The 26,803-nt window shown below is 41.8% G+C and overlaps 1 protein-coding gene and 1 long non-coding RNA gene across 5 annotated transcripts in view; one reads left to right on the forward strand and one right to left on the reverse strand.

Moving 5' to 3' along the window:
- Nucleotides 1-26,803, forward strand: part of LOC111254741 (uncharacterized) — a 288,233-nt gene that overhangs the window by 136,179 nt on the left and 125,251 nt on the right. The window lies entirely within an intron of this gene.
- On the reverse strand, nucleotides 2,482-6,329 carry LOC147754537 (uncharacterized). The gene is made up of 3 exons (XR_015317374.1): nucleotides 6,242-6,329; nucleotides 4,061-4,252; nucleotides 2,482-2,613 (listed from the first exon to the last, which is right to left on the reverse strand). It is a non-coding gene; the product is annotated as an uncharacterized LOC147754537 (long non-coding RNA).

The raw sequence follows: 26,803 nt of genomic DNA on the forward strand, positions 1-26,803 counted from the left end.
CTATGACATCTCCTGATAATTCTATAGTCTGGTGAGACTGTCGTTGGGCGTCCATCCGTTCCGTTAACTGGTTCGTTCAGTTTGGCCCAGCTGTCGTCAGTGCCTCCCTCCTCCGACTCGATGCTTCCGTGACCTCTTTCAGGTTTTCCGCTCCAGTCCTACACCACCCCCAGCTCTTACCGATCCTTCCGCGTTGGTAGTAGTGACAGGAACGACGGCCATGGTGATGACTTGCTTTGTACCCATGCCACCATAGCATGCGTTTAAACTTGCCTTTCCTTCTCATCGTTTTGCGCGCGACATCCGGACCTCTCTCCACCAGTCTTATACAGACGCGCACCGTTGCTGCACAAACCAGGCTAGTGCACACAGCCATACGAACATCAGATATCGAGCAGAGATAGTAGTGCAAACGGCGAAACCGAGCGTTGGATTATTGTTGGCTCCCCTTTCCCCCCGGAGGGTTCGCCGATTAACTAGCCGGCGGGCGACAGAGACAGATAGAGAGAGAGGTAAAGAGCTGAGGGCCGTATTGAACTGAACGCCGCCTCTGCGTCTAGAGGGTAGTAGAGGGAAAGGGTGAGTGCCAGGTAAGCCGCGCAGGCAGCGGCGGTTCTCGTCGTTCTGGTGGCCGTACTGTTCCTGCTCTGACGTTCTCTGAATGTGGGCAGCTGGCGGCGGCGACGACAGCGGCAACGGCAACCGATCAACAACTAGCAGCCGGTAAAAGACGAAGCAGCAGCCGCGTGACAACGGCTGTCCGTCTATGTGCATGCACCTAATCTCTAAATGTTACGACCAATCAATGCTAGCACTGATGTCATTACGGCGTACTGTCAGCTATAAGCTAATGTCTACTGAGAGAGGTCTAGGAAAGAACTACAGAAAGAACGAGACGGAAACACGATACTGGCAGAAAACGAAGTTAGTGAAGTTAGCTGCCCATGGACAAACACCCTGCGAACGAGAGCATCTGGCGCGCGTTCCTCTGTCGATCTTAACCCCTACTGCTGTTCCTACCGCCCGCACCGGTGTTTCCGCGCCATAACATTCAGAAAAGAGAGAGAGAGAGAGGGGTAGAGAGAGATAGCAAAGGGGTAGAGAAACAGCGGAAGGTTTTTCTCTCGCGAGAACGTGTGGATATCCAAATGAATCTAGCAGCACCGCTGTACGGAAGTTAGAGTAATACTTTGGTCACCTCGGAGTGGGCCAATTGACGCTTGTGAGCTGCGCTGGCCGAACCCGCCAACGGACGTTTCTTATTGTGAATCAGTGTCCCCGATTCAATGGGAGACTCTAATCAGTGAAATTAAGGCTTAAAACGGGAAAAAAATTTTAAAAAAAAGAACAAGAAGAACGCAAAACCTGTTTCCAGAAAGAATCGATAGTGAAAATTTTAGTTTGATTGATGACCTCTACGGTATCGTGCTATTCCCCTAATTTGCTCATTATCTTGTTGCTCTGCGCTTCGATGTTACCTTCTATCGTGTTGAGTACATCCATAATGTTACGGCGGTATTGACGAAGTGACACGAGGAGTCTGTATTAACTCTTTAACGTACTACGATCTAGCGCACTTTTACAATTATGAGGGAATAAGTTAACTAAAAGAATCCAGTATGACCATTTATTCTGCTATCTGGTAGAAATCGATCGCAGGTGCGATTTGTCGTCTAGTCTAACGCCTAGTTCTGCCAGTCTTATGGCACCAAGAGAGTTGTGCTTCGCAGCCTTATGATCAAATTAAGTTTCTCTATGAAAAAATAATAATTGATTTGGAATTAACGACTTTTACTATTAGCAAATTATACTCTATGGCAGTTAAACTTCACTGAGAAGGTATTCTTTTTTCCTGTATGAAGTTGCAAAAAGCCTGCAAGAATAGCATTTTGAGGCTATTTCTTTCATACTTTGGCCTTTCTTATTATCCCAGTTAACCCACATCACGCGCACCATTGTGCTCATGGTGACACAATAACGGCTAATCGAACTCCTACGAGGATAAGACATATTTTTCGCAGGCGCACGTAATTGGACAAAATGGAAGTCGCTGTCGCCAATCCATTGGGTTTCATACAGCCAATCGAAAAATACAGTTATTTAAACACGGATGAGTAAACACGCGCTAGTCACTGAACCCTTCCCAGATTAACATCCTCAGTGTCCCATTTTGGGAGGTTTTGTCTTCGGCCGGTGTTGTTTTTTGTTCCTACTCTGCTCTACCCGACGAGATGGATTACGAGGCGGGCACGGGCGTCATCGGCGGTGTCGTCCATCGATGGTCGGCGCCACTGCATCGATACGACGTCTATGATGCTCGCAACAGCGCAATGTCAGCTTCGTATGGAGAGCTGCGGCAAGAAGAGTCTTGCTGGTGACCAACATCCACAACAACATGCTGGTGAACAGCGGGGGCATAAAGGGCGATCGCTGCTGCACTAGCGGTTACAGCCACAGTCGGGGCGAGTGCAAACGCAAAACGTCAGTAAGGGCATTTGGGTCTTCGGCTACAGTAGCCGATGTTTAGATCTTGGATAACGCTAATGGAAAACCGTCAGCACGAGGACCCGATGTGTTCATAATGTGTATCGTTCTGTCCGTTTCAATGCGTGCCTACATGCATGCCAGGGACGAAAAGTTAGTGAACGGAAGCTGATCAACGTGGTGATAATACATCTAAGTCAGAACACGCAGCTGTGTTTTCGCTAATATTTAGTTCGAACCTGCCTTGCTAGAAACTGCATTATAACAGGCTGATGAAAAGGGGCTGATACAGCATGGACAAGAATGTTTTTGGATAGGGGCATCAATTGAATTGTGTACGTACTGATGAAAGCACGACTTGGAGAGACAAAAAAGATTTGATTAAAGCTAGATTAAAGCTCGCCTAAATCTTTACGGAAAACACTGATACAGGGAAAGGGAATGTTTACGAAGAAGAGGGTAACCGAACGTGCACTGGACGTAGTGCGGTTGAGGAAGAAAAGTTTTTAATGTTCAAGTTCCAAAAGAGTTAAAAGTTCATTGATCTAGATATCTCTAAGGAGGGATTTTATACCGACGATTTGGCGGGTCCGATATCCACTTCGTCAACAGTAGGAGGTGATCTGTGAAGGTGAAGTTGGTTCATCTGTTTATAATTCATTAGTTGTTTGCTGAGAAGAGGGACGACGACAACAACAAGAGAGTAGTGCATCTGTGTTTACAATTTTCGTGTGTTCTGCAAATTCCCTATTCTTCTATTTGTTTCAATATCTGTCGTATTTGGATCGATATGTGTGGCTGGGCGTATGAAGTCAAGCGATTAGCTGATATATGACCTGACTTTACGTCAATCATCGTCAATTACGGCTTGTGAAGGATTACGTGAAGACGAAAGAATAGAAAACCTGCAAATAGTTCCTCTCTGCCCTGTTTTGTTTGTCTATCAAGTTAAATAACTTGCAAGTCCGTATCGTCAAAACGCTTATTGAAGCTAATTTCATACTGTGACATCTTGTCACGATTCTATGCCAGGACGGAGATTTTGTTTTATCGTCGCCGTTGTTGGAATCGGCATTGTACCACGAATATTCAGGAAAAAATGCTATCACTACAATTATTTGTACTTACAGCCACGCTGATGAAACCCAAACGAATATACTGAAGGATAAAACCTAAGATATTGAGAGTATATACATACAACGTACCATGGCATAGCCTTAATCGTAAACGTAACATCCTCTGGCACTGTTGTTATTATTATTAGAAGGCTATCGCCATGACAAGGCTTGACGTGCCTGACGCAAAGTTCAACCATCACTTTAATTAAGTTAGCGCGACAGCCGCCAATGGTCGTCGTATCTGTGCTGGCCAGTCCACGTCAACCTGCGATTTGCATCAATTTCTAGTATCATATACAAGCGTTTAATACAAGACACCAGATAAGTAAGGTCACCTGAGATTTGACTACGCGGCAAAAATTATTAAACGCAACGCATTTGGGTGACATACACCTTATAACATTGTTATTTGTTATTCATCGTTGTCACCAAACTTATGAACCTGATTATATAGTTACCACAAGATTTTGTGCCTGATCGATTCGAGTCCGTCCATCAACATTCAGCTCATTATGTACCAATAATGCAATTTGTGCCATGCAGCATCCTGCTGCCCAGTCGACGCCGATCGATCGTATGACATTTCAGAAGTATCGAGGAAAATATTGATCTGCCGTCCGTGAAAACCGTTGTACAGGACTAGAAGAGGCCTACAAGTGAACGAAGGTAGAGAACAAAACAACAGAGCGACAGATACGAAGCGGTTACTGACACTAAAAAATAAAGGATGCTTTCCCGGCAAGGCAGTAACTGCACAATTGAGAACACGAAACTCACGAGTGATGCCAAATGTTCATCTGTGAAAAAATAACAACAAATTGATGGTGATTGTCCGTGGTCGTTCTGGTTAGTCAAGCATAGTTCACCTCACCCGCTCATTACCGTTAAATGAATTTTCGTCGGCAAGCCTTTTTCAAGTGACCTTCAATCAAACAAGCACTTCGACCGTAGTACACACCCTTATAACGCCTAACGGACTGCTGAGCAGCAATCATCTTCGACAAACAGCGATCTATAAGCCTTAGCAAAACTTCAAAACAGACGGAATGGTTCTGTTAGACAGCACAGGATGATTATATGATGATACATAAAACAGCGTCTTCTTGGCGATTGCGGATGCGGACTTCAAACCCCAACTCGCAAAATACAAGACAATGCTTCAAGCAAGTCCCTGCGAGCGTTTAAAGCGGTCATAGGGTTTCTCGTATGGAAATATTCTGCAGAGTGATGAACTCCTCATGAACCACGAACATCCCACTCGTTTCGTTGGTCTCAAAGTACACGCTTTTTATCGCTGCTACGAGATAGACGAAATACGTTGAAGACGATGCACCTGTCTCGATACGACACACGGTATCTTTTAACGCCAACATATAGATAACCGAAACACAGGTATCCGCGTTTTTGCATATCGAAAGTTCGTTAGATCAGACGAGTCCATTAAATCTTCTTTCACAAAGCGAACTTACTACCCTATCGTCATCGTCGGTATCTTTTACGGCTCTACCGTCACATCGCATTGAATTGCATTGCATATGAACGCACATCTATATCCCCAAGTTTGCGCCGCTGAACTGAGACTATCGTCAAGATCTTCTTTGCTTTACCTCTATTGTGTTCCCTCGATTTTAACGAATTGCGGAAATGTAGGTGTTAGAGGAGATAGGCGGTGGATGGTATGAAGCAACGGTTTCAGAAGTAACGGCAAAAAGAAAAGACAAGCCTACTGAAAAACGCAACGTGTTTTCTTCTTAACGACTGCTTTCGGGCCGAAGGACAACGACAAATATAGGAACAGCGTGGCATAGCTACACCGTCGATTGCCTGCCGGAGGAGCTGAATCGGGTCTTTTGCAAAACGCTGTAGAGGAAATTGTCGCCCAAGATCGGAACCCTATTATAAGCGACGTTGGAGCGAATACTGAGCATCGGTAAGAGACTCACAATGTTACCAATATAATGTTACTAGAAAACGAGTACAAAAGTGTATGGCAATGTCGTTGACTCGACGCAATGAATAGGTTCTCGTGGCTCATGCAAATCAATTCTATGATGCCGATGTGAATGCCAATTGCACGGTTTAATAGCTGACGTTTCCGTTGGTTATAAACTTCTATTCAATTATCCACAGCAAGTTACTTAGGAAGCAACGTAGGTCGTCACGGATATCTAGTCCACTATGAGCTTCAATTTGTATCAAAGTGACTTTTGTCATGCCGTATTCTTTAGTGTATTTTATCCTCATGGGTCCAATACTGCGACCGTTCACAGTGCTTATCAGGTTATCTTTAAGTTTTCATTTAAAAAACAATATTGAAAGGAAATTAGAATTTTCACTTTCTGTTAAATTGCCTAAACTCAGTGCATACTGCTTTGCACCTAAGCCAGTTTGCGTCTTTGCATTGTTTCCAAAGCACGCAACGACGTTCTAATTTTACCTATTAACAGCAAGAGAACCCTACATCCTCATATATCTGTCGATCATTTTATGATTTCGACCTATTCATTCAGATGCCTCTGAGCCTTGGCCGCTGTAACGCGCTGCGGTTTCATGAAACCAATAGAAAGAGACATTTTTTTTTTGCTACTATAGCATTTAATAATGGTTGTTGCAAACATGTAATAAATACCTCTACTTACTATCCATCTCTGTAGTACTTCGTTATCACTGCGAACGAATGTTTAGACTATTCGAGGGGAGAATTAATTCTCCGGTACATTATATCAGAATTTCGATGGCCTTTGTTTCGCTCACATCGGCCCGCCTCCTGATTTTATTCAGACTTTCAATTCGACGTATTGCGCGTCCATTGAGTAGCTTGGCCTCAGCCAGGTACCATTAGTCCATTGAAAGCTTAAGCAACCACAGGCGTTCATCTAGCTTAAACACTATCACAATTAGTAATAGATATTTGTTTGCTATTTTAGATCACTGATTTAATTGAATACATAGCTCCCGCAACGATAACTAGCAGTCATAAACATTCGGCGTCTGCTGTTTGAGAATTATGTCCGAAGTTCAAGAAAATGAAAAATTAGAGAAAGTTTCTTCGTGGTTCACATGGTTACAAGATTTTATTGTTTAAACAGATGTATTAAAATAATTCTTGCTGGCTTTTATCGCTACGATATATATAGTGGATACGACAACAATGTATAGGCCGAAGGGGGTAGCGTACAGCCGTATGTTCTGGTGAAGGTATATGAAAAAAACACTATCAAAATGTTATGCGATTTCGTCAATGCGCCCGCTCCGTTCGGGTCTGTTGATCGTGGCTTGTAGCGATCATGGCCGCCGATTCGGTTGAGATACACAATTAAATGGCACGGAAATAATAAAACCTGTTCATTACGCACAGGTCCGCCCATAGGCCATCACTGCCTAATTAGGTGTTTGAAATTAATGGAGACAAATACGGCTCATTGGGCTTCTAAACCGATGTCAAATGTAGCCCATGTGGTTCTAGTCGCGCAATGTAATGCGCACGGCCATCTATGCCTCTTTTAACCCCCCGTCCCTGCTAACGCCAATGAGCTAATCCACTCTAAAAATCGAATAAATAGAACCGATGTCGTTATGGTTACGAAAAAAACATCCAACGATTAATATGATTATATAAGTAATTTTTCCATCAACAAGATTTGGTATGTTTTATTATTTGAAAAATAAATAGTTGTTGATAATTTCTATAATAATATTATTGATATTAAAAAATATAGTATAGTATTAAAAATGTTTTTCATCTAGTATTTTTTTTACTAAAATAAGTACTCTTATTAGAAAACCTATTTAACTAAAATATCCAATATAGTTGTATATAATACAATAGGAATTTTAACTGAAAAAATGAATTTATAATATTTGAAGAAATTCAATTCCTCCTAAAAAAAATAATCTTACAAATACTAAAAAATATACATAATTTATTGTATATTGTTATATAATTTATTTGTATTATTGTTTTTGTATGCCATAACTACTCTTCACATTGGTAGAGGAATTGTACTTTTAGGGTGTTACGCGGTTTGCGACGATAATGACCCAGAAAAGCTCTCCCTTGAAGTGTCTCTACTGTTCCTTTTCTTGCCATATGGTAAGTGCGTCTGGTTTTGACTATATGATGCAAGGCTAGAAGTGCGGTCTATTTCGAGTACTTAATGAGGGACCCGTTTTTTTTGGTTAGTTGTTGAGTGAGGCCAGTGACTAGTTTCAATAAAAAACAATTTCGAAAAATTGAGGAGGATGTCTATGAACGGTTTCCGGTAGGAAACAACTTGTGCCGACTTGACCTCAAATTTTTAATGGTAGTTCCTCTAACACGTTGCTGCTTCAAACACATTAGCTTTTCAGCCGTACGACGCATCGAAAAAATGCCGTCTATGTCAATAAGCGGACGTACCGCGTAGTTCCGCGTAATCAAACCACACAGGTGTAGTATATTAGATCTGAAGGCACAATCGTCATTTAGACGTTTCAGGATCAAATCCCATGGCTCGATAAAACTATGTTAAGCAACATCAACTTTTGTTCTATGTTTCTGTGGCTTTAACCTCTCTCCCCGTTACCATTTAGGCCAACGTCTATCTATATTTATGTAGTAAGTCATGTTAACTCGCCACAAAAAAAGGAAAAAACTTCTGTCTAATTCGTTTCCAAGGCGATACTATGATGGCTCCTATTCTTAATACAGACATAAGGTGATACTTGCAGCTAGTCTGTTATACAAGATGTTCGTGACTCCATAGATCTGTTAGCATCGATCCGACCCAACTGAGATAACGGGGAAATGATTATTTACCGATCCTTGGCGGTCTTTCTCGTTGCGCCTATCGCCAACCTACTTATTGCTATCAGTGATTTGTGGCTAGATAAAATGGTAGACAGTTATTCAGGCCGAAAAGGTGCAAACAGACGAAACAGGTAAGCGAAGAGGTCAAAGTGTTGTTTGTGACGTAGCTAGATCAATAGAGGTGTTCTATGCCAAAAGCGCTATTACCATCACATTCTAACAAGAGCATGGTAAGGCTTCGAGGGGGCTTTTGTTATGATATTACGACTATTAATATAGCAATAATATATTTAACAATTAACTTGCCTTTTCTAACTTGTCTCCTCTTAGGCACCCCCGTTCCATACACACGCAGATCGGGTATTTTCGTACTTGTATCCACATCATACAGCATTTGCTGTTCGTCTCAGCGGACCGTATCTATGGTGACAAGGGCTGCGTGTAAAAAACACATTATACCTGAGCCATTTTCAAGTCAATAACTATCTTAACAGTAAAGATATAAAAAGTTATTACTTATTTGCACGCTAGCAACTTTTTGCAAAAATAGGACTTACCATATGACGGTTAATATAGTACATACGTGTATTTTATGATGACGAAAACCCACAAGCTGAGCGCAGGAATAATATAGTTTTTTTTGTAGTTGTCTCAATGGCTATTTTTTCTCATTCCTTTTTCTTCCATTTTAGCCTCCCCCTAATCTTTTTTGCTTCCTGCGGACTGTATTACGTTGATTTATCGAATGAATATGGGTGTGTATGCGTGCGGCCGGAAATATGGTTACTTAGTTTGTTCGTTGGCTTTTTTGGTGGTTTTCTTTTCGCATTGTGAGGCCACAGCTGATTCTGTAGTTGGGTAAATGCGTCCGCAAGGGCCGGTAACTCACCTCCACTGCTCCGATCAAAAAGGCTTACTGAGTGTAGGCAAGTCCTTAAGATTCAAGTTTATAAATGTTCTTGTCTATCTGAATGTTGTACAGTACAGGACGTACGTAGGTGTGTATATATGTCAACGTCCTTATGGTATTATGGGCGCTGGTAAATGAATGTGCTTTTGAGGCAACTAACAAGGTTGTCATATCGACCGCTTTCTGTTAGGCCTTATTGATAACCAGGCCGCTTTCGTCCATGTCACTGCATTGGACTAGCACTGAAAAGAAGCGCTGTCGTAAAAAGAGGGAAGAGGTGAGAAAACAAGGTGAATGATTGCTTGCTATTTTCTTCCAGTTATGATTAAAATATTTTTTCATTCTGTGTTCATTGTATGCCATGGCTGCTAATGCTGTTGCCGCTACCGTCTTAAGACATGGAAGCTGGTCAACTTGTGAGCCAACGGCATTCGACGTGTCCCATGTCGCCACTTTCTGCATGATTATCGTATTTCGCGGCTTCTCTGGCGCGCTAAACCTTTTATGGCAAGCTGGTAAGACAAACGCAAGATATTTGCATCGTCTCGTATGCTCATTGGCATGCGGATTACGGGAGGAGGTACTTATTCATCATGATCTGACCGTCGCACCCTATGAGCTGCGTTCCCATATATACTCACTCGTTCGTTCGTTGCCTCGAGCGCCTCTGCGTCAACTGCATCCGTCTGCCAATAACGTGACTCTTTCTCTTAATGCCTAGAAAACAATGCCAAATAAGAGCGCTCGGGGCAGATGCATCGAAGCGGCACCTGTCGATGTTCGAACGAACTAGAGAAAGCCCACGCCCAATGACAAAGTAACGCCGCCAAGCAAAAATAGCCTTGTATAAAGAGAAAAGAAAACTATACGGTTTTGGAAAGCTTTAAGGTGAAGCCGGGCTAAAAACGTCATCGCAGCTATCAGCGTTAGGATAAAATCGACGACCTTGATTACAGCCCGAACGCAAACTTCGTGCAGCCCTGTTGCTAGCGCGTGTGGCGTAAATGGGGAGGTTTATGTCGAAGGAGACGACAAAATATAAAAAGTTAACTTTTCTGAATGGTGAAAATGTTGTTGAGAGACGTTTGTCCCGAGAGAATCGACACGAGCAGACCAAGTTAATAAACGTGCACGTGCACGTGCACGTGCACGTGCACATGAAGTCTACGAGAAAACACCTGCTTACAGCTGTCACTTAGTAAAAATCTTGATTATTCACGCACAGTATGTAGAGCATTGATAGTTTTTGTTTGTGGAAAGCATTGGATACTATTTGTTAAATAAATGAACTTTGTGTCCGGCAGGCATGCCTTATGGATTTTCTATAGGATAAAAAATTAATTTCTACTGTAAATGCAGAAGGGTTACTATCATAAATTAGAAATCAAATTGTTGGAAAAGAACTAAGTAGATATTGATGCTCCCGTTCGCACAAGCGCACTAACTATGACAGCTGACGTTCGTTAAGGAATTGCGGTTCGTGTCAGCCTCGGAGGTCGTAAGCTCGACCTGTCAGCTTCAATCCATACCTTGCCGCAACAAATTAATTAACCAATTAGGACGCGCACCAGCCAAACGGCACTAAAAAATTATAAGCATAGGGTTAGCCTATGTGGATCCTGTCAATCAGTGCATGTCCATATATATACCCGCGCAGAATGATTTATTCTTTAGCAATGACACTATGTGTCGGTGCTTTCGCTTAAGGTGGCCTCTGGTGCTACCCTAATCAATCTTTGTTTGTTTGCTCATGCTGCGCTAAGGGTTAGGCCGTTTAGGCAGTTAGTCGAGTTTGGCACGTAGGGAAAATCTGATGATGCGTAAAGTACATTCTCGTGGTATTTACAAGCGCGCCCTAGACTGTGCATCGATAGGTGCGTGTTGACGAAAGGCCGCTTTGAAATTTCAAACACCACCTGTGGCGATAGACGTGTAACTTAGTTGTGAATGCATGAAGACAGAGAGAAAGCAAAACTGTTTTTACAGTTCGCAGCCTGAAACATTTAGGCTTGGTATGGCCTGGCCTATTGACCCAGAAAAACTTGTCACGGCGCTACTATAGGTCATTTGCACGTGCCAAGGCGTATTCAACCAGTCTTAAGACATCAACAATTAATTATGACACGTAAGGCATGCGTGATTTACGTATGGCGGTGACAGCTTCTGCGCAGTCGTCGTTACAAGCTAAAGGCGGCGTCTCGGCGACTGGCACGCAATTAAAAACGGGTCAGTCAGCTTTTAGCTCTTCTTGGCATATGTGACCTTGCCTGTTTGCAGGAAGTAGGCACCTTCGTATCCACGTGTTCATGCAAAATGTCGGCTCAGCTGACCCGAGATAAATGGAGTTGTAATCTACTACGTGTAATTCTACTAATGAAGGCGTTATTAAAGTTGTTCTAACGTCTTCCATTTCACCTTCACTAGGTGATTCCATTCTTAAACCTGAATAAAGTATTAGTATTCGTGCTACATTTGGGTGAAACTCAAACGTTTCATACAGGTTTTCCAAAAACGATAAAAAGCGACTCTGGATTCAAAAGAAATGTTCGTCAATTCTCCAGGAGCAAACAGGGTCAAAAGCATATTTATGTACGTGAGGCTTTGCTAACTTCTTATTCCTAGTTCAGATATAGGACCGTTTGGTGTGTTAGCCGCGACCTACCCTAAAAACGTTATCTGTTAGATGAATCAGATCAACGAAATTTAGTGATATGGAGTAGATTTAGAGCTAATTTGGAGATATAGACTGTAGATATAGTACCCAGCGGATCGCCTGCGTCGTGACGGAAGGAGTATCAATTATTAGAATCGTTAAATACGGAGTGTCATTTGGCGTCTGCTCGTAGCAACCGGCTTCTTCTATCTTTAAGTAGTCTGTCTCCGGGTTGCATCTAGGAGGCACATCTCCCGCTTGGCCATGTCCATGAAGAGTAAACTGACATAAAACATGACTATCATCTGTTTGACAATACAATTTTTATAAACAAGAAAGTTCATACGGAACGATTAACGCTACACAAAATACCACATTTATCTCATATGCAAGAAATATTGTTTGGAGAACAACTTATTTCTAAATCCACCATGTTAGTATACTCCGTAGCCGTCACGTATCAGTATACGAGAGCATGGCGCCGGCTCTGATCTCCCATCCCAGAAGAAATACATGTTCTATCCCATTGCTGCAATCCTTTAAGCAGGAGGAGTGTTGCAAAGTTAGCCTTAATTTTTACCCGACATATAACAGGAATCGACTCTTCGGTTTTTTTTTTTTATTTCGTAATACTTAGTAGTTATTTACTCAGTCTTAAAGTTTGGCGTAGCAACTTATGGTAGGTGGGTGTACCAGCACTGATTTTTGCATGCGCCCTTTCCAATGATTTGGCAGCGATGAGACTCAATTTTCGTCATCAAGGTCTAAATAAGCACATGTATAATATTGGTCTTAACGTAAAATGTATATCTGATAAGTGGCTAAGAATACCACATTAGATAGATTTTGACATTCCAGTAAATACATTGCGCTTTCATAGTTATAGCCGTTTCATTTTAAATATGAGTTAAGACATGAGGCATTTTTTAATAACTATTCAACTCATTAAATCTGTTAGAATAAGTATGGCCAATTGAAAGAGGCTTGATTAAAAAGATGTGAAACAAGTAGCGCTTAAAGGAATTTTTTTTACTTCAGCAGAACTTAAAGGGCTTTTGTCATGTTTACAGAAACTAGCACTGACATTAATTAAAGGAGCAACCTATGTGGGACTGCGAACCGCTAAATTTTCATGAATTCTATTAATTTCGGTTGGTCCTGTGCTACAGTTAAAAAGAAATCATGAAGGTAACTATCGCATATTTTTATTATTATTGTATGACCAGCGGTCTTTCCGCTAGCGAAGGCAAAGCCCTCTTATTATTCTGTAAGGGCCGCAACTTGCGTTGCTTTTAATGCGGATCAAGTCTAAATGAACTACACGTACGAAGCATCTTCGTCCCAGATATCACTGACGTTTGTATAATGCTTCAGTAAGCATTTCGTTCAAAGCGTTTTGGTTAGCGACGTTGCCAATAGTGTCAGCAATGTAGTAATATCAACCGTAGCAAGCCGCGTTTCTAGGTTTCTGTATCTTCATGCTTGAAATGGCATTGAAAAACAGCACCCGTCGAAATTTACATGACCGCTGCTAAGTCCTGAACCTAAGAATTTCGTCGGATGGTGCCGCTCCCAGATTAGACGGCAGAAGTACCATTGTAACGAAGTATGGCGCGAAGGACGTTTTTTCTGATATGAAAAGCAGCTGAACGAAAGAGGGGGGACGAAGGGAAGGGAAGGGAAGGAAAATGAGACGGCAAAACAGAGACCACCTCTTTTAAACGTCACATTTCTCCAATCAGGAAATTGCAAACCTGAGAAAAAACCATCAAGCGACGTGTACTGGTGCAATTTTTAGCGTCACAAAAATTTTGCTTTTGTCAAAAACGTCTGACGCTTTTGCTCTTACTATGCACTGCTTCTGATCTGGTTAGCTAATGTAAACTGGTACGGCCTTGTACCAAAATTACTATAGCTCCTGCTGCTGGTCTTGCCGTTGCCTTCGCTGCCGCTCATCGTCATAGTGAGCGAGAAATGATTAGGAACGCTTGAAATATATGTATGAACACAGTTTCGTCCACGAGTACAATAGCGGTAATCGTTGGTACCACTGGTTACCGCGCATTGCTTTCTCTCTCTTTTGCATACTGTGTGCAGATGACGACTTGTCTATCAACAAGTTATGAGCGATCGCAGAAGATAGGGTGTTGTTTGTTGAATATAGCTTTGTCATGGCTGAATTCACAAGCCACCCTCTGTAAAGATTCCGCCCAATCCATGCAAGAATATGTACATAAATATTATAATATGTGCCATCGTCTTACTAACAGTCACCGTTACCATAAACCTAATCATATTTTCGTACTGTTGTTTTATTTAGACAATGTCGGTTACCATGAAAACCGACTGAGTCACATAAATTCTTGTTTTCTGCCCACAATTTTCTACAAGCACTGCCGTAGCCGTCTGGCACCGTCTGAGCACGACAAAATTACGAAATGCAGAATATACCCACAAAGCACTTACGGTCCAATTCATTTGATGGAGGCAGACAAATAGGCTTGCAACGGAACCGCACCGACAATTGTACGGTGCTGACAGTTATTTCTGTCGGACTCATTTTATCTCGCTCGGAACCTTCGCGTTTCAACTTACTCAGCTTGGGTCGGTCCATCCCTATCAGCGGACGGCCCCTGCAGCTACGCCCCACACCTCGGATGAATACTGTGAACTGCTGTTTTCGTGGTTCCTTGTGCGAACCATTCTCTTTCAAATTCCTACATAACAGACCCCCTTCGGAATGATTTCCGCGTTTCAGAGATCGCATATTTTAGATGCTTAGAGGATCGATTCTGTTGCTGATGTCATTTTTTCAATGTGTGTGCGTGTATCGGTCTTACCGCCTACCGATTTCTCCGATCGACTGCGGGCGAATGTGTTTACGTCTTTGGTATTAGTATATGGGCAAGCTAACTAGATACTAACATACTGGCGTGCCGCTCATTACTTTATTCGTATCATTGGTTCTGCTTGACCCTACGGTGCTCTGTTAGCCTTGTTGGCTTTATGGCTTTGCAGAGCAGAGGTTTTTGTGGTAACACCAAACTTGAAGTCGAAGTTTAAGGCGTGAGATTTGGCCTTGGAACAAAAAGGTGACAGCGAAAGCACGATAATGTTACAGTTTTCAAATCGGTTATTATAACATAAATCGCAGCAGAGTGGCTAGCTGCACAGAATGTTTCAGTGAGAACTAATGACATGGGCGAAAATGGTCGCAGACGAGAGACAGATTGTAGACCAGAGACCTACAACAATGAACAACCCTTTACAATATTTTTATATATAACGGTTTGAGAGAAAATAGAGAGAAAAAGGGTATTTTGCAGTACCGGCGCGTTGTATAGGCTGAGAAAAAAAAATTGTTAACTTCTGCAATTAATCGTAATAAGATCGATTCGTGCATCTGTAAAATGTGTATACAAGTCCAAACGCAAACGCGGTTCCATAGGCCATAGAATATCGATTTTACAGTCGTACTAGACGCGGTATAGTTTTTCTTGACCTAACGATCGATGTACTATAAATCGTTAGACATCATTGCTATTCAGCCCTTGAATGCCTTTAAACAGTGATCTGTTAATTGTCCATAGTGTGAGTGGGAAGGTTGAAAGGTACGTATTCCGAGAAGGTCTGATGATGACATATTCAGTGTGTTAGATTTGGGATTATAGCCACCGGTTCTATCTAGCAGTAATGGCAATGTATTCGCCATACGAACTCGAAAAATTTGTCTGTTTCCGTTTGGCCTTTACAGGGCAATCGTCTATAGCAAGATCTGGGGAATTACCATAAAGATTAAATGTCCTACTATCGATACACCGCATTCAATAGCTAGCCTCTTTGAAAGATTCATTCGCTTGCCAATTCTAAAACTCGCCGTATTGTACCGCCATAATATTGGTAATAACATAGTATCGTGATAGCTACCTAATAGGGTTCGTAAAACTGGCTTTCTTGTTCAGTAGGTTTTTGAAAAGACACACAGAGATTGACATAAAAGCCAGCCTCGATGTTTTTTTTGCTGCCAGCACGCCTTTCCACAACTCTAGTTGTTTCATTCGCATCCAACCTTCAGCATTCTCCGACTGTCTACACCGGTGCATATCATTGTATCTTGCCGAGTGATCGGAAGTCCTCGACACAATTCTGCTCATTACGATGCCCTTTGGCTCTAACCGTGATGCCATTTGTCTGAAACGTAACGTAACAGGGGAACACCTGTTGTCTTACTTCCTCAACCGTGCTTATGGCAACCAATTAAACAAGTCTCCTTCGTTTTATTCTTTTCCTCTCCTGTTTATTTGCCAGGAGTGGTCTTTCTTTTTGTGACCTAATTATTTTTTCTTTTTTCGCCGCAGATGAAACGATAATGAGAAAGACCTTAGTATCAAGTGTGCCTGTGCCTTCGCGTCCCCATAGTGAACCACATCGTTAGTCCTAGTAGACGCTCGTATCCATCGTAAGTAGGACAGTGCTACCGAACGCGATGTCGGCTTATTGAGTCGTCAGTTCATCTTTCCTCTGTCGAACGATTTCTGCGCGGCTGACCTTCGTGTAACTACCTACTGCCGGGCGATTTTGTCAGATCCGTGCTGTATAATATGAGCATACGGCCAAGAGCAACGGTGGGGCTAACAGTTAGCAGCATCAATAGCAGCAGTGGCTGCAATCGTGCGAAAAGTCGCCAGACTGAAGCGGTATGCAGCTAAAATAGGCTAGCGAAACGACGAGTAAACAAATTGCAAACCGCAGGCTAAGTAAAGCATGTTGACCTATACCATCATAACGAACAAACATCCTAAAGTCGTTCTACGAGCTTAAAGTCATCGGCAGAGGGATACGATGGCACTGCTGCGAAACCTGAAGGGTTTGGTGACCGTAGCCCCGTCACAGCCTGCTGTTTTTGAAGCGCGGCGGCGGCCGTAGCGGTGGCATCAGTCTGATCTCCGCTGAAAAGCAGGAACCCTTACGTATCACTGCTTGGTCTGATCGAAAACATTCGCCAGTTTTCTAATCACCAGAAAGCAACGGTGGTCAACATCCCGCCACCCGTCCGCTTAGGCGTTATTTCCTAACCGATACGTACGTGGTTTCACAAAATGTCTGTCAAGGCCACTTATTTCATACGACCGGCACTACGTATTTTATAGCATAATCATGAGTGAATAAAGCGTAATAATTTAGCTTAACAAATTAGAACCGTTTATCTTGCTTAGAAGAAGCATTATTCTATACACTCTAGTGCGTGCAGATACAGAATTATGGAGTATGAGCTCTAAATACAACGCCTTATGAGCCGTAAACATACGTGTTATCGTTGGCAGTGATAGCCTCATTTTTTCTCGCCTAGATGTCTAGAGCGATTACCAGCGTGAACGTTTTCTGGTTTCTTTTTGCGTTTCGAAATCAAACTTCCTACTAACTTTTATTATGTATTTGGTATAATTATTTTGCAAGCAAACAATACAGTATAATATATTTGACTGCGACATAATATATTTGACTGTGACGAAGTGGGCAGCCTAAAGTCGTGCATGGTGCTCTATACTTAGAATCAGGTGTTCAGGATTGGTGTCATTGGTGAAACAAGCTCTAAGAGTACAAGCTATAAATGAATGCCAAAAATGCAGGTGCTACCAACATTTTGACCGGTCTTTAAAACAAGCCATGTTCTGGCCGATTTGTAACGGTGAGTGTGAATGAAGGCATGGAAAAAGCAAAGCAGTACAACCTAAACGAATCACTCGTAGCCAGTTCGCAAAAGGGCAAACTGTCTCACACGAATTATACCGGATTATTTTGAAGGATTTCCTTGGGGCGCAAAGACCTACAGAAGGGATTATACTTAAGAACCTAAATTTCGACCAAATGCAGACCCATCAAGAAAAACTTCGACACGTTTTAAACAGGGCCGGATTTGCCTCATTGTACGTGACGGGATGTACGTATGCGGGTTTAATGTGAGGAACTGTTTGAGTATCGCTTCGAGATCAAGCTTAGGTGGTAAAATCTGCGAGATCCAGATTAGAAGTCAAGCGGTTTCTTGTCGTCTTTGCGATCCTCATTAAGTTGTACATGACGATTTGATGCCGAATCGTTTTGCTATCATTGAAAAATATTACCGCGAAGTTTTAAGGAGACTGCGTGGTTCTGTCTGATGAAACGCCCTGAACCCTGAGAGAACATCGTATTTATGCCAGTGGTTAAGCTTAAGAACGGTTTAAAACAAAGAATCAGTAGTAGAAAATCAATATACGACGACTGTATTACCACCATAAAAGACCTGATATCCTTAAGTACGGTCCACGGGTAGTCTGCATATAGGGAACATAGTGGTGAACAAAGATTAGGCAGAAAAGGCCCAGATGAGACGGCAATTATGAAGGAAGGTACTTTTCGAAATGCATAGAAAAGACAAGCCTGTATCTTAATAGGTAGATAAACGTTGAGATACGATCTTAAACGGGGGTAGATAATTATGGGTCTACAAATACTGTTCTCTGGTCTGGTAAAACCGGACCATGAAGACGGCCGATTATAATTTGAAGTTAAAAGTAATGAGCAAATGCACAGTACAAAGCCATATACTAGAATATCTAAGAACTACGTTTTGCCATTAGCAATCCAACAAGGCGGCCGGGCCTCTACAACAGTAACCCTACTATAAGTAACATGCAAGCTCAGTAAGCCGTTGATTCAACATCGTAAACTTACTCGATTTTGAATAACCAGTATATAAGCGGTGTTCAAAGCATTTGCTTTTCACCTCGTATACAATATGCTTTTCCTCTATTTTCTATTTATACACACCACTCCAGTAAATGAAGTCTTCTTTAAAACCTGCATATTAGGCTAGGCACAAAGTGTCTACAGCAAACGGGCAAGAAGTACTACCGGACCCTCGCGCGTACAATTGTTCGACTCTTTCTAGTATCGACTGATCAGAACGAAACAAAAAATATTTTACTCATTGACTATCACCCCCGCTTAAACTGAAACATTTTACGCACGAACGCTATTCTGGTCATAGGCTTTTGCCAGCGTTTAATGAAAACTTCTACACGTAGACAGTTTCTCTGTTGGTTCCTGTACTTAAATAGCAAGCATCAGCACCTCCTCCCCGATTCCGATGATTTCGGTTACGAGTCCGTCATTGTTGTACCTGTTCGATGCCAGCAATGACGGATGTATACATACAACTTCTATTGTACTAGTATAAGTCGTCTTACCGTAGCAAACATCGTGTAAGAAGAGTCCGTGCAATGCTAGTAGCTACTAGGCGAAATTCTTTACCTGCTTACTTCTTCTCTGCCGATATCGAATTGACCGACCGGCGAGTTAATCGATGGGTCAGCCATCAATCTAATGGCTGACCTATCGATTGACAAACTGAACCGTTACAGAGTCACGCACCACACTTAACTTGTCGTCACGGCTTAATCGTACCGAACAATGACGATCGCAGTTAGACAGGAACGCGAGGCTGTGTACGCCTTTCGTATTCATGGCTGTCGATCTGCGTCTGTCATAGATATACATCGTCGAGTCGTTTTTCGGGGTGATTTGCTTCCCACTGCTATAAGCTCTGCGTACAGCGACAAGGAATTATAGCGAGATGGGCGGGGGATGTTGAAAAAAAATGTGCTAGAGAAGCTTATCGGACGCCTAGCAGAACAGGTTCATAGGATTACTCGTTTGTAAGCAAATTTCATCCGATTATGGGGTAATTCGCGTTCTTCGTGGCCCTATATGCCGTCATAAATCATTATTATTCCAATCAGTCTAGCCTCTCGTTGAAGCGTGATCGACGGTACACTTATTACCTCCACATACACAACTATTTCTACCTATAGAATAATGCGATTCTAGCCAAGTGCTGAAAAACAGATACATTATTTCTTTCGACAGAGCGCTTTCGTAGCTTGGGAAAGCTTGGCATAGGCGTTTGTGGACGGCGGGTAAGCAAAAATCTGCAAAAAAGTTGATTATCGACTTTATTTTCAAGACTAACCCCATATACGTTGTTATTGATACTATTAAAGTACACTGAACGTGCTGAATATTTACGCACGAGACCGCGGCTTATTCTGTATGCATGTGCTTCTACTTCCTCGCGAAGTATTTATGAAGTGTTCTTTTGATGAGAACTGAGACAATCTTATGGGAAATTAAGATAAGATTCATAAAACTCAAGAACGATGCTTGACATACTAAAAATCGAGTGATTTTTATTTTTATTATTATTATTATTAATTTGATAAAAATGCGGATTTTTTGCCCTTCGAGGCAGCAACCCTGAACACCAGACGTTTTACAGAGCTAAAGTTAAAAGACGCTAATCTGGGTAAGAATTTAAGTCTCATCTCAGATCATTGTCTGGTTCTTACACTAGTTCTTAATAGATTGTGAACATGTCTAGTTAGTTACTGCGATTGATTATTGTTATAATGCGCAACGTCCATACGTCATACGTACGATGAATGTCATGCTATTTATAGCTCTGCCAAACCGGTTTCGTGAGCTGATAGACGGATGTTTGTAAAGACCAAGAGGTGCAAGATCGTGTCCACGCGGCAAGATTAGAACACTGGCCACACCTAGAAAAGTACTCGCTTCTTCACCTATCTAATAACAATGGTCGTTATATACAATTATTTTCATAATAGATATACTTAATGATGATTCAATACTGTCTACATGTTTGATTACACTTATTTTATGTAAGGTCTATAATTACGCTCAAGTCACCAAGTTTTACTTCGCTTAAACTTCTGGTATTATCTGTATTAACTTGAACTAGCATATGTTTTTTCCTCTGTGTGCTTTCTTATTTGTAACATATGAATTAATTTTCTCAAATACTCTATAAACATATTTGGATGTGATGCTCTACCATACGGCGCGCGAATCTGTGCCTGGTCAACCTACGTCTACGACGGACGAAGTCTCGTTCAAGGTATACGAACATTTTTTGGTATAACATTGTTCCTGTGATCTCCGCACGGGCTAATCCATTTATTTCTAAGCACAGCTTTGGTGTCAATGATCGCGTCCTAGCCCCAACCTCCTCCCTAGCTCTTTCGGTGAGATGGGCTTGTCTGGATAGTAATTTAACAGGTAGTGGTGAGTAAAAAGCTACAATGGCAAATATTTATAATAAGATGTTATTGCACCGTCCTTCGAGAGGAAGTAGTGCTGCTTCTATTACAAGTATAGCAAAAATGAGCATAGCAAGGGAACAAAGTAAGCTGTCAATAGAACACCCGCTTAAACTATGAGCCTACTTCTTCCAATTATAGAGTTTTGTTGCTCAATCGTTTTGCCGTCGTCTAATCAATGTATGTTCTCAAATACTGTGTATCTTTAATTTCCTCGAAAGCATTTTATATAATAGGCTACAACTATATAGATATGTAGAGTATATCTACATGTAAAATAATTCACAAGGTTCTAATTGACGATGCGATGACATCAGAACAAAGTAAACATAGATTCGAGAGCGGTTGCTGCTTTGCGTTTCAATACCGGCTCAAAACAATTCAATTTGTTCGAAAAAAATACCTTGTTTTAACCGTCAGCCCGGTCTCCATGTAAATTTCGCTTCCACATAAATTAGGCGCATTGTCTGCCTATTGTTAGTGCATTCTATTTATCTGCCTTTTTTGTTAAAACTTTCGTCATCAGAGCTCGTTTGTAATATTGCTGCTAGTCAAGCGGCAATGACACTCCTAATGAAAATTGGGTCTGATACAGAGGCGTATCGATGTCGACGCGTTGACATCAATCGGCAGAATGGCATCAAGGACCCATCGTTCATCAATTTTACGTCGTGTACAGGTTACACTTGACTGGAAATGCCATCACAAGCTAGAAACAAAATGAAACACTACATAGCCTGTATAATAGATTGTAAGATGTGCGATTGTTTTCGTCACTCTGCATCTTCGTTGCTTGCTGCGACGACCGATCTTACCCTAGCGATTTTTACTACGACCACAATGATAAGAGCAACAATAGAAATATATCGTTGTGATGACAACACTCGGAGAATTACAATGCGCCGTTGCGGGCTACTACATCGTAACGCAATGGGCCACACGTGCGCGTATGTAGATAAAAGTCGAAAAGAAAAAGTACGTAGAAAAATTGTTACGTGTTACGCGGACAGCAGCAGGCTGCTGCTGCTGCTGCTGCTGCTACTGTCGTCCGCGTGCATATCCGCCACGTCTTCTAGCTGCTATATCCTGAAAAATTGTTCAAGTGTTCCCTGCAGCCGCTGTCTTCAGTCTACGCCGGTTGTGTACGTGTGGTCAATCAGTCCGCAGTAAATTATCCTGTAGTACACGCGTTGGGAGATAATTATTATCGCCGCTTACGGTTAGCGACGATGCCATTGACGTTCTTCTTGCGCGATCATTTCGATCGCTTGATCAAACGGCGTCGGCAGGCATCCGCTGACGAAGCAGTCGCCGTCCGCTAGGTTCGCTGTCAGCCAGTAACAAGATTTTTACAATAAAGACCATGTTGCAACAATACGTTGATGATCATACCTATTACTCTATAAGCCTACTCCGCGCTAGCTGAATTACTGGAAACGTCTTTTTCATCACCAAAGTCATCATACTGACTACAATATTGGTTAGCTCATCACGAATGTTGCTAGAAACGACCTACCATTTTGAAGAGTTTTGACAGGCTAGTTTACGAGGATCTGCCAAGCGGCTATTTTGAGAATGGACGCCACTTAATTGTCGATGCCACGACTCCGTAAAATCCTATCATTAATATACTATTCGCATGAAAACATTAGCGTAACATGCTCGACGCTGAAAATGTGGTCCTTTTCTCCGCAGTACGAATTTTACCGATAATCATCGGAAAAAGAAGAGTACAAACGAAAGATCGGTCGCATAAAAAGGTCGATTTCAAGCGACTATATGGCAGCCACAAGTTGCCAGATACCCTTCGCACGATGGCGCCTCACTTGCGGATGAGGTCAGTTCACCTACTATAATTATTATTAGGTATTAAAAAGGTATATTAAATGTGCCCTTCAACTTGTTTCGAGTCACAAGCCCAATGCGCGTTGCAGTGGGCGTATCTATGATGTTAACCAATAACTACGCGTCACGTGGTTTATGAAAGAGATTTTTTTTTTTTGTACAATTGCGCATTTAGTCATAAAGAGTCAAAAAGAGAAATAATTCGATAGACGGAACGTTTATCTTTGAGGCTGTAGCGGCTAGACGACATTCGTTTATGACCCCTCAAACCAATAGAAACCATTGGGATTTGGCCAAACATCAAATAGTGCTTTCGTTTCACTCGCTGACTAGATAGGTCAGTGAGTGGGTTGCCAACTGTCATTTTGACGACGAAGGCGACATCAATGATAGAAGAAATGGCGTAGAGAAACAATGGCGACCGCTACAATTGAAAACGAGAGTTCATTCGGAATGGCAATATTATTTGCTTATCGGCCGCAGAAAAAAGAACGGCCACAAATTTCGACTGACTATGTCTCTCATGGATATGGGTAAATCTACATTTATCATATCTGTGAACGCTTAATGAAACTTGCCATTGGGTCTGCGTTGTTTCGTAACCGAGGCGTAACTTTTAACATCTATACACCCAGCGATAGATGAAACGTGTAGAAGACGTTACTTTGCTGAACAGAAGTTCTTATCGTGCGTAAGCCGTCTCGGTCAGCGCCTCTAGGGTCCACGCTCTACGTAGTTAACACTCAGAGTTGACATTAAACTGAAGGTGTGCTGTCAGAGGCTACAGTGCCGCCTGTCTACGGTTAGTATGAAGTTTTTCGCTGTGTACATTATGAATCTATCCCGCAAAAAGGAAGTAACGACCAGACAACTGAAAAAATATGGTACTTGAGGCAGATATCCGCATCTACTCAACTAACAAAAATACAGGTAGAATCTCGAATCACGATAGACACCTTGAAACCCGTGTCAAAACAAACCGTCCTATAAGATTCACCCTCTAGCGGCGCTCATGTAGGCCTTTTTAGTGGTTTTGTGACGTCCAAGGGGTGCCAAGTGCCAAAACTTCTATCTAAGATTCTATAGATTCTGTATCATAAACGTCATACGTTCCGTATCATTGAATAAGCATCTGTTGATTTGTGAGCTGAGGCGCGAACGATCGGGGAAGTTCATTCGAATACAACCTGAGTCTTTACTCTCTAAGAACCGTGTACAAAGTCGATTTCTATAGCAAGTATATAGGAAAATACTCTTAGGCTATAATCGCCATAGTCGTTTACTGCGTACTATACATTTGATGTACCAACAAATTAAAGGCCGCGGCTCAATATTTCTTAAGTTAAAGCGTTCTACGCGTGTCGAAGGCCTTGTCGAAGTGAAAGTCCTTTCGGAAAAGCTATCGGCATTGAGACGCCTGGCTCGTACATGGTGAACAATCTAAGTCGATCATTCAAATAGTATAGGCCTGCTGGCAACGCGGAAAACTGGTGGAATTCATATTAGTTCTTTCATTACGGCTCCGTCGAAGGTCGATTGCTTAAAAGATTTGGATCAATCTCGGACATCATATACGCAGAGAGGAATGCAATTATAGCTAGGCCTATTTGCCTTGCGTTAGAGTAAAGGTCTGTCAAAATAGTACTGTTAAACAAAATGAGTTTCGAGCTGGCACTCGAGAACTTTGTGCTTAAGGATCTGTCAACAACAGAGAATGGGGGCTTATCGATGATTCTAAAGGTTGATATTACCCAGAGAATAAACGCCGACTGTGACTATAAACAGAATATCGAAAACGTTACGTTCTCGAAGCGTCGAATTAGAGCAATACCACTCGTTTTTAGTTGTTGTAGCAATCTACGTTTTGCGTCGGATTCATTTTGAGAGGCTTAGAAGATAGAAGCAGTTAGATTGAGCTGATGTCGACGTTCACCAAACAGAAACAGTATCAATACAAGATCGAAGAGGATATGTGTTCAGCAAGCCGGAGTGGTCGTACCACTTATTTATTCTTTCAACGAAAACTCAACGTAACTTGCAGCTGGCTAGCCAGCACGTATGTCCGTTCGACAGTTTGATTGAAACGTACGTTGAGCTTAAACATAGTGTTCGCGGCATGTAAACAACTATACAACAAACCAACACGTTCAATAAATAGGAACTGAGCGTACGCGGATCTATGCTATAGATGAATATTGATTACGCATTGCGTTTTGCTTCGACAGACAACAAACGAATCCGTCCTTGTCTCCTAAAACAGCCGTTTGAAGTAATCCTGCCGGTGAAAAAAGAAAGAAAGTATTGAAGAAAAAAAGCACAAAATAACTGTACTCGCAGACAAGGCATATTGAATAAGATTGAAATTATTAAGCCGCGACGTAAAGCTGAACAATACAGCAGGACAACAGTGGCGCCAATTGTAATCTTGATTTGACCCGATGCTCTTTTTTCGGTTCCCGACGAGGGGGATGCCGTCGACGACGAAAACGAAGCCCACTATTGTGGAAAAACAAGGATGTTTATCTCTTTTTTCCTCCCGTTGTGGATATTATGTACGTTTTTCTGCTGTCGCTTCGCCATTTGTCGTGAAGGAGAACGAAATTTGGGGAAAACTGCTTTGAGAACAGTGCCAGTCGAACCACCGAAGCTGTGCCTGGCAATATTCATGCAAGTTCTGGTTATATCTTTTATTTGCTAACTCGTAGCTGGCAGGATGCCTATCGTTGGAGTAGCTGGCTATCATTTATATCTATCTGCTCGTATGATCACGGTTTGGAGATCTGGGTCTTTATAGTTTTTATTTTATTTATTTTTCTTCTTTTTAATTTTATTATCAAATTTAGGTCAGGTTTTACTTTATTTAGCGGAAGAAGATCGTAGAAATGAACGGTGTATTTTAAAATCAGCGCAAATGGAAATTTAATGCAGCGACCATTCATAGGTACTACATACATACAGAAAGGATTTATCGATTTTCAATGTAAACGGCGACCACTGAGCCCTGCGAAACGCGCAACTGGCGCAAGCTTGAATAAACATAGAAGAGAGAATCAGGTCCCTGATAATGATCAATTTCCCCCTTTCAACTAAACAAGAAAGAAAAATATAAGCTCAGAATTGTTTTCTGCGTGTTCGTTTGAAAATAGAATACCATAAAAGAGTCAGTACTTTAACTAGTATTGACTATATGTTTATCCGTGTGGGGCAATGCATATAGGGTGGCCATTAAACGACCCTTATGGGATGATGTCTACGGAAGTATAATAACAGAAACTACTAGACGCATCATATTATTTCTTTTTGCCGTTGTGTACTATATGTTACAAATTTAAGACTCTTTATATGCTCAGTGTACCATTGAACATTAGCAGAATGTTTAGTTTTATTTATCTTAGGCCTGATGACGCAACGATATAAATAGGCAATGGAAAAGGGTCTGAGGAAATTTTATGCGGTCGTTGCACCCTCTTAATAACACGATGTTTAGATAGATCGATCTATTAGCAATTAAGATGCCTTAAAGACAGCGTTTTTTAAGGCAGATACAAGAAAGGCCTACACAGGTATCTGTACAAGCAAGATTTATGGTGAACAACAGCGGATCCTTTACGACATCGATTATCTGAGCAGAATCCTCAGAAAAAGTATCTTGACTTGATTAGAACCGGAGGAGACTGACGGTCCATAAACCTACAACTCACCTTGTAAGCGATCTTGTAATATATGAAGCGAGATTTATGAGGCCAGTTGTTTGCAGAAATATACAGAAAAAAAAAAGCCGGGAAAACAATCAGGTCGGGAAAAGCGTCATCTTCGTTCAAACGGGTTACTTACTTACATATATAT

This window comes from Varroa destructor, unplaced genomic scaffold (assembly GCF_002443255.2).
Source record: "Varroa destructor unplaced genomic scaffold, Vdes_3.0 BEIS01000007.1, whole genome shotgun sequence".
In the NCBI taxonomy this organism is placed as follows: domain Eukaryota; kingdom Metazoa; phylum Arthropoda; class Arachnida; order Mesostigmata; family Varroidae; genus Varroa; species Varroa destructor.